We start from the raw sequence: 8,195 nt of genomic DNA on the forward strand, positions 1-8,195 counted from the left end.
GTCACCCCCCGGAGCCCCTCGGGGAGGGGGAGCGGCTTGGCCCTGCCCTGCTCTGCCCTGCGCAGGCACTGCCAGGTGAGCTCCGGCCGGGGATGCTCAGGCAGGGATGCTGTGCGCGGTCCTGCAGCGCTGTCCCCTCCGAGCCCCAAGGGCAGCGCTGTCCCCTCCGAGCCCCAAGGGCAGCGCTGTCCCCGCGTGTTGTGGCACAGCTGCTGGCACAGCACGGCAGGGACAGCCCGGGGAAGGTGGAAAGGAGCGGTTGGTGTGGTTGTTATTCGCGCTGTTCGCAGCCTGTGAGCTCCGGCGCTGCCCAGCAGGAGCATCACTCACCTGCGTCCTGCCCGGTCCCAGATTTGCTAAAATCCCGGCTGGAATTGTCGGCAGTGCTCCTTGTTTAAACACTCCCTGGGCTGCTAAAGAGAGCTCTTTGCAATTCAAATGCCAAGAGAAACCATTTCCTGAAAGTGTAGCTGCTGCCGCAATATTTTAATATTTTCTTGTAGTTTAATATCCCTAACATCTCCTCACTTTCAGAGCATCAACAGTCCCTCATTTGAAGCGTGTTTCCTAAGAAAACTCCTCTTTTTTTTTTTCCAGTAATGGCTCAAAACCTTTTCTGAATGTGTTTTCCGTATTACCAACCAAAGAGAGAACAGAGTGAAACTCATCTCTGTGGTGAGGGTTTCAAGAATTTCAGTTTCTGGGGGATTTTCACCAGAGGAGTGGATTTCAACCTCTCAGGATGGTGGAACCCTAAAGCTCCTGGCCCTGTTGGGATGTTCCATTCCCGAATTGCTGTGTGTGCACACTTGACTTTCTGAGTCATCCTCGGTGCTAAAGTCAAACTGAATTCTCCTGAATTTTCCAAGTTTTGCGGCAATAATTTCCTTTTTACCCGATTAATGGGAGTTTTGCGATGCCAAGGGAGCCAAATGAGCTTGGTATTGAACAATTATTTCTCCTGGAAAGCAGGACAGCAAAGCTTTTATGCACTTCGCTTGCCTCAAAATAAATATATTTATTTAATGGATGGACAAGACTTCTTAGAGATGTTTACACTTTCTTTGAGGCCAAGAAGAATCTGTCCTCTCCTAGACTCCTTGGGCTTCCAAGAACATTTTCCATCCAGCCATCCATAAGAAAATCAACTCCACTCTGAGTCAGGAAAAGAGCAATTTAATAACTGAGAACTGAGCGAGGTGTTTAATGGAAGAGCTCTGAGTCTCACTGACTCTCTGCCATCTGCCTGGGCCTCTTGATTTACAGTGCTTAACTGCTTGTAAAACTCATCCCTGTCTGGGTTTTTTTTCAGTCCCACTAAAGGAAAAAAGCATTTATTCTTTCCCCTGGAAAACGGTGAATTAAAATAATGGCTGGTCTGATGGGAGATGTGCTGCAAATCACAGCTGCCTTTGCCAGAAATGCACCTTGTCTCAGTCTGTGATGGGAAAAGCTGGGAAAACGGCAGGAGACTTTAATCAGGTGATGGAGATGTCCTTAGGAAGTTTAAAGTGAGATTCATTTCCCTTGCATTTCGTACCAAGGATTTCAATAACTGCCCTGGAGTTGGATGAATCACGGGAGAAAATAAAACACAATAACAAGAAAAACTGATGGATAAAAAAAAAACCAACCAACCAGCCCTGAACCTGAAGCCAAAACAAAATGAAACTTCAAACTCACTAGTGTAACCTTCTCATGAGGAGCAAAATCTTTTCTTTTCAGGGCTTTTCTGGTTTGTAGAGTGCAAATATCCTGAATGGTCTGTATTTCCTTAGCCTGTTCTCTCTTTTTGCTTCTGTAACTGCAGGTTTTGTCATCTGGGTGGAAGGAGATCAGGTGCACCACAGCCAAAAGGGAAATGGCAGAGAAACATCAACCCCTGAGATCCTCACAGTCAGAGAATTCACTGTTTTGCTGCTCTGTCACAAGCTGCTGGTGTGGAAAGCTTGAGGAGAGTGCTGGGGTCCTGATGACAGTTTGATTTCCCTGATGCAAGGAGGAGTTGGCCACAAATGCTGAAGAGGAGATGTTTCTGTCAGCTCTGGGATAAGGCAGAGTGTTTTAAGGTCAGTCCTGAACTGTGGAATGAGCTTCCCTGCAAGTTCATCCCAACTTTGTTGCTGTCTCTGCCAGGCCTGTCTCTTTCTGGCACCAGCATTCAGTAAATAGCAGAATAAGGAGGATTTTCAGAGCAAATCACTTCAGTCTGCACTCAGTTCCTCCTCCTGTATAAAACCAAAGCTCACCCAAATCCTTTGACAACTGATTAATTGATACAGCGGCATCACACACAATCCTAAATGTCCCACAGGTCTCATATAAAGTAAAAAAAACCCCAAACTCACAAAAAAACAGCTCAAAATGGTGCAGAACTCCCCTGTTTCAGTGCAGGAGCAGGGAGCTTGTTAACTCGTGGGAAATGCTCAGCATCTTGTCCAAAACTCTGGTTATCCAAGGATATATAATCAATATAACCTCAATTAGCATCCCTTGCAGGATGTTCTCTGCCAGGCCAGGCCTGTGTCTGACTCTGGAATACAAAACCTGCAGCTCAGGAAGGCAGATTAATCATCATGAGCCTCCTGAACTCGAATGCTCTGCGCTTTTCTCGTCTCTTCTGCCACAGCCAGCAGCATTCCCACCTCCTGTGCTCGCTGGGAGTGCAGAGGGAGGATTTGCTTGGCTCAGCAGAACAGGCTCAGGGAATTCTTGGTCCGAGCTGGTTTCTGAGGAATGATTTTCCCCGTGCCCTGCACTGGGTGTGGCAGAGAGAGAGCAGAGCCTGGCAGAGGCTGGATTGAATTGCAGGATATCAAACCCAGCCCTGGGCAGTGGACATGGCTGCAGAGCTGGGCAGGAGTGTCCATCAGTTTCTGGGTTTTTACAAAGTCAGTGACTCATCAGCTGTGAGAATGAGGGGCTGCAGCAGAAATTGGTGATCTGAGGGCATGGCTTGTGCTCTGAGTGCTGCAGATTCCTATGAGATGTGATATCCTGTGAAATATCAAATCCCTCTGATAAGGAAATTGCCATTTTTGCATCCCTGAGCTGCAGAAAGAGTTACCCAGAATATCCTCTGGATATCCTGTTGGAGCCCCTGTGGGTCAGGCAGCTGTGGGTAAATCGTGTTTCACCCCATTGCTGTGACCCTGAGGAGGTTTTGGTGCTCCAAAAAAAGCAGGTCTGCTTTTGGTGCTCCAGACCTGCTTTTGGTGCTCCAGACCTGCTTTTGGTGCTCCAGACCTGCTTTTGGTGCTCCAGACCTGCAGCATTCCCAGTGAGTTCAAACCACATTCCAATCTGTTCACACAGCTCCGGAATGCACTGGATCAGTTCATCCCAAGGGTAGGAAATCAATAGTGGGAGGTTTCTTGGGAAGCCAAGATGGGTATCGATATCCCTGGGAAGGAAATGGATTCTCCTCTTCTTGCACGTTGCCCAGGATGGGCCAGGAGGATCCTGTTACTCCCATGGATCAATAAGGTCAATAGTGCAGCTAATAGTGGCTCAAAATATTTGAGGTTTTTATTTTCCAAAAGCAATGGGGTGAAGAAGGTTAGAACCAGAAGGTTCTGATCTGAGAGAGGACTGGAAAAGGAATCTGATCTACCCAAGCCACTGATTTCCTGTGGGCCATTGGGCATTTTCTGGCCTTTTCTCTGTCTCAGCCTAAAGTTAGGACAGAATTTTGGATTATCATGAGCTCGGAGTTGACACATATTTTCTGTTATTTTTCAATCAATTGCTGTTTCTCACGGTTGCTTTTATCCTCCAAAGTGGTGTGTGCAATCCCCACAGGATCCCTGGCTGGGGAAATGCTCTCAGTGCACATTCAAACAGGAGCAAATCTGCTGTGGCAGTGTTGATACAAACACTGGCTGAGCTCTCTGGAGAGCAAACCCAGAGTCAATACCAATTTGTCCGTGGATAAAGGGTTGGGATGTGCATTTTGGAGCAGCAGAGCACACTGTCCATTCTCAGAGCAGCTTTTTGGGAACTACAAAATCTCAATTAATTTCCTTGCTGAGGATGAGGATAAAAGATGTGCTGCTGAAAGGGATTCCTTGGCAGAGCCATTGTTCCTCACCAGCAGCTCCTCTCCCTAAATGCAATATTTTGCAGGACAGATAAGGGCGAGAGGAGGAGGATTTAAAAGCTCCTGGCTAAATTCAGGTTATTAATTCTGATTAAACGTGAGGAAATTCAGCTCCTGGCTATTCCAGCAGCCATGGGGTGGCTCAGGTGTTGTCACAGCTCTGTCCCACCAGGGAGGCAGAGAAATGTCCCCCAAATATCTGAGTGTCCCAAATTTGGGGTCCTAACTGGGTTATATTAAAAGCTAGAAGGAGATGACTCCTCCTGCTCTCTCCATCTCTTTGTCTGGTGTTTTTTCTCTGCTAACAAAGGCCCTTGGGAGCCTTGAGTGTTGGCAATCAGCTTGGAAAAATTCACCTGGCTTGCAAGAGCCTCTTTTCTGAGATTTTATTTTTTTCCCTTCTTGCCTCCTTGTTATTTTCTCAAAGCTCGGCAGCCAGCGAAGATGTGTAATTAGAGTTAATTGTGATTGCTCGGTGATGCAACAGCCCCCCGCTGCCTTCAGGGCACTTTGGCTCGGGGGTGGGGACATTTCAGAGGGACAAAACCCCAGCCAGTGTCCCCCTGCTCCCCAGCCTGGTCCCACAGGGGTGGCAATGTCACCTGGGCAGGTGAGTTGGGTTTTCTCTGTTTTTTTTTTCCCATCCCTGTTTGTTTTTGAGGCTCTGCTGACACATCCCCGGCGCTGATCGACGCTGCAGTTTTTCCTCCCCGAGGCTCAGGGGGAGACTGAGAACACTTCGAGAGGTGATCAAAGCCAGGCTTGTCACCTCCCACAGCCACCCAGCCAACCCTGAACTCAAATCCTGCCCTTCCCAGGATCCCAAACCCCCTGGGAATTTAGTTTCTCTGCCGTGACGTGATTTCTGAAGGATCTGCATTAAATAACCTGCCTGGCTTTCTGATGAAAAAAACCCAAAAAACCAAAAACCCATTAACAATAACAACCATAACAACAAAAAAGGCATCTTAATAGCTCTGAAAATCCCTAATTTAGCATCATTCCAGCCTGGTGTAGTGGCTACTCAGTGTACTCAAAATGGGGCTTTAATTGCAGGATTTTTGGGCAGCACACCTTTCAAAGAGGCCCAAAAATCCCATTTTTCCCCCCAAAACGGATGTTTGGTGGTCATGAATGCCAAATTTCCACTTCCAGCCTCCCGGTGCCATCCCCACCCTCAGGATGGGACATTCCCGGGCTGGAATTCCTCATTTCCCAGCGAGATGGAAAAGAGCAGAGCGGAGAGGAACAGATGGTGCCAAACACACCCATCCTCCGGAGCGCCGGGAGGCGAAACCCTCAGCCGGGAGTGGGAAATTCGGGAGAAATTCGGGAGAAATTCGGGGGCAGGGGAGGCTCAGCGCCCTGCGAAAGGCGGGTTGGCAGTGAGGCAGAGAAGCTGCACTTCTCAGGATCAGTGAAAACCCCAGGGACAGCCACCCCCGGGCCAGGCTGCTGCTGCGAGACACAGCTCGGAATAGATCACAGCAAATCCTGAATTCTGCGCGAGTTTTCCCAACCCCTCGGCACTTCCCGCTGCCGGCTGCCTGTTGCACGGAGGGAATTGGGGATGGAAAGAGCATTTTTGGGGTTCTCTGAGGGTTTTACAACAGGGAATTAGGGTTGGAAAGGGCATTTTTGGGGCTCTCTGAGGGTTGCACGCAGAGAATTTGGGCCAGAAAGGGCATTTTTTGGGTTCTCTCAGGGTTGTACACATGGAATTTGGGCTGCTAAATGCATTTTTGGGGCTCTCTGAGGGAAGATGCCTGTTGCACGTAGAGAATTTGGGCTGGAAAGGGCATTTTTGGGGCTCTCTGAGGGTTGTGCACAGGGAATTAGGGTAGGAAAGGGCAATTTTGGGGCTCTCTGCCTGTTGCACACAGAGAATTCGGGATTCAAAGGGTGTTTTTGGGGTTCTGTGAGAGAAGCTGCCTGTTGCACACAGAGAATTTGGACTGGAAATGGCACTTTTGGGGTTCTCTGAGGGTTGCGCACATGGAATTTGGGCTGCAAAGGGCAATTTTGGGGCTCTCTGCCTGTTGCATGTGGGGAATTTCGGCTAGAAAGGGCATTTTTGGGGTTCTCTGAGGGCTGTACACATAAAATTTGAGATGCAAAGGGTATTTTTGGGGTTCTCTGAGGGTTGTACACATGGAATTAGGGCTACAAAGGGCATTTTTTGGCTCTCTGAGGGTTATACACATGGAATTTGGGCTACAAAGGGCATTTTTCGGGTTCTCTGAGGGTTGTACAGATGGAATTTGGGCTGCAAAGGGCATTTTTGGGGCTCTCGGAGAGCTCCGCGCGCTGCTGCCCACTCAAACACGAACACCATTCCCCTCGCCCTGCGCAGCCCTTAACTGCTGCCGTTTATTTCCCCCAAAACGCCTGTTTAGCACTTTCCCTCAGACCCAGCCAGCCTGGAGCGAGTGTTAATCACCAGGATTAATGTTCATTTGCTGCACCAACACTCCGGCGAGGAAACGAGCTCTGCCTGGATATTTTGGGATCAATGGTCAAGGCGTTGAAGGAACAGCCTGGTTGAGCAGAAATCTAAATTATAACATTTCCCTCCCTGCCTGCTCTGTACCCAAACGTTCTCAGCTCGCCAAATCGAGCTGACTTGGCCTTTTTTGGAGCACAAAACCTTCCCCAGTTCGTGACTCTCACACGGAGGGCTCTTTCCTATTTCTTTTTTTTTCAGCAATGAGATTCACGAGCTACCTGGCTCCTCTTTGCAGTTCGGGAAATAATTACTTTACGCAATATAATTTGCTTAAAACCATGACAGTTTTAACTATAGTTTAAGGCTAAATGACTGCTCAGCAAGACAGCTGGTAGAATCCACCCTGTAATAAGACTGCAGCGATGTAAACAAGCCCAGCCCATTTAGGGCTTTGAGTTAATATAGACGTCAAATCCTCTCAATATCTCTAAATTTCCCAAGCCATCAGGCGTTTCCCTCCTTTGTAAACGTGTTTGTAATTGATCTCATCCTTTATCACCTAAAGCCGCAGGAAATGTCTGTCCTGGATCCATATAATTGATTGCGGTGGAACATAAATTAACCTCGCAGCAAACAGGGTTTGTTGGAGCGCCGGAGGCAGCTGTGGCACCAATGAGCACAGCTGGAGGGAATTCCAGGCGGGAATTCTGGCTCCTCCTGGCTCGGAATGTGGCCTTTTCCCAGTGAAAAAGCAGCCTGGAGCAGCCAAAAATGTCAGGGCTTGAGTTTTATTATACAATTATTATTTTGATTTGTAATACAATTTTATTTTATTATGAAAGTATTATAAAATGTGCCTTGAGGGCTTCCCCTCTGTTCTGCAGAGCTCTCTGCAGGAGCTGTGCTTTGCTTTATTGAGAGATTTTGTCTGAGTTTCTCATGCTCGGGAACTCGGAGAACTCCAGCCAGGTGAGAGCACCAGGTAAGAGTCACCAGCTTTTGGTGACAAACTGCTTTTTTCCTCTCAAATGGTGACAATTTGAACAAAATTAGGCTCAGGACTTGCTGAAAGCCTGCTATTCACTCCATATGGTCTGCTGCAGCCAAAAACCAGCCCGGAGGGCAGGAAAAATGGTATTTATAGAGCAGCAGAGTCATATTCTCTCCGATGAACCTCTGCAGCCTCTGAGCTACTCCAAAATATTCCAATCGCCCTCCCGAGCAGCGGGAAAGGATCTGCAGGGCCTGATGTCCTCTCTCGCGCTCGGTTAATAACCACCATCCAATCGCAATTATGGCGATAAAGCTTAAAATCCATTCGCAGCCGCTCGAGTTGCGGTGATTTATCGTCGGGTAATTATCTTGCCGCAGTCTTGAGGATGGAATAATCGCCCCGATTTGCATAATCGAGGCATCGAAGCCTTCGGAGCAGGGCTTGGATCAGCAGATGGCCCTGGTGTGTGCGGGAGGGTTTTATGGCTCGCCGTTGCATCCAATCTTGTATCTCTTTGCCTATAGCAAAAGTTTGCCGCCTTCCGCTAATTAAGGGTAATTTACATTAATATCGAGAGTCCTTTCTGTGCTGCTGGAGGCAGAGGCAGCCCTGACCCACCTGGGTGGCTGAGCAGCAGCTGGGAGGGACAGGATTGG

The sequence above is a fragment of the Lichenostomus cassidix genome, chromosome 24 (genome assembly GCF_008360975.1).
Source record: "Lichenostomus cassidix isolate B80296 chromosome 24, HeHo_3.0, whole genome shotgun sequence".
In the NCBI taxonomy this organism is placed as follows: domain Eukaryota; kingdom Metazoa; phylum Chordata; class Aves; order Passeriformes; family Meliphagidae; genus Lichenostomus; species Lichenostomus cassidix.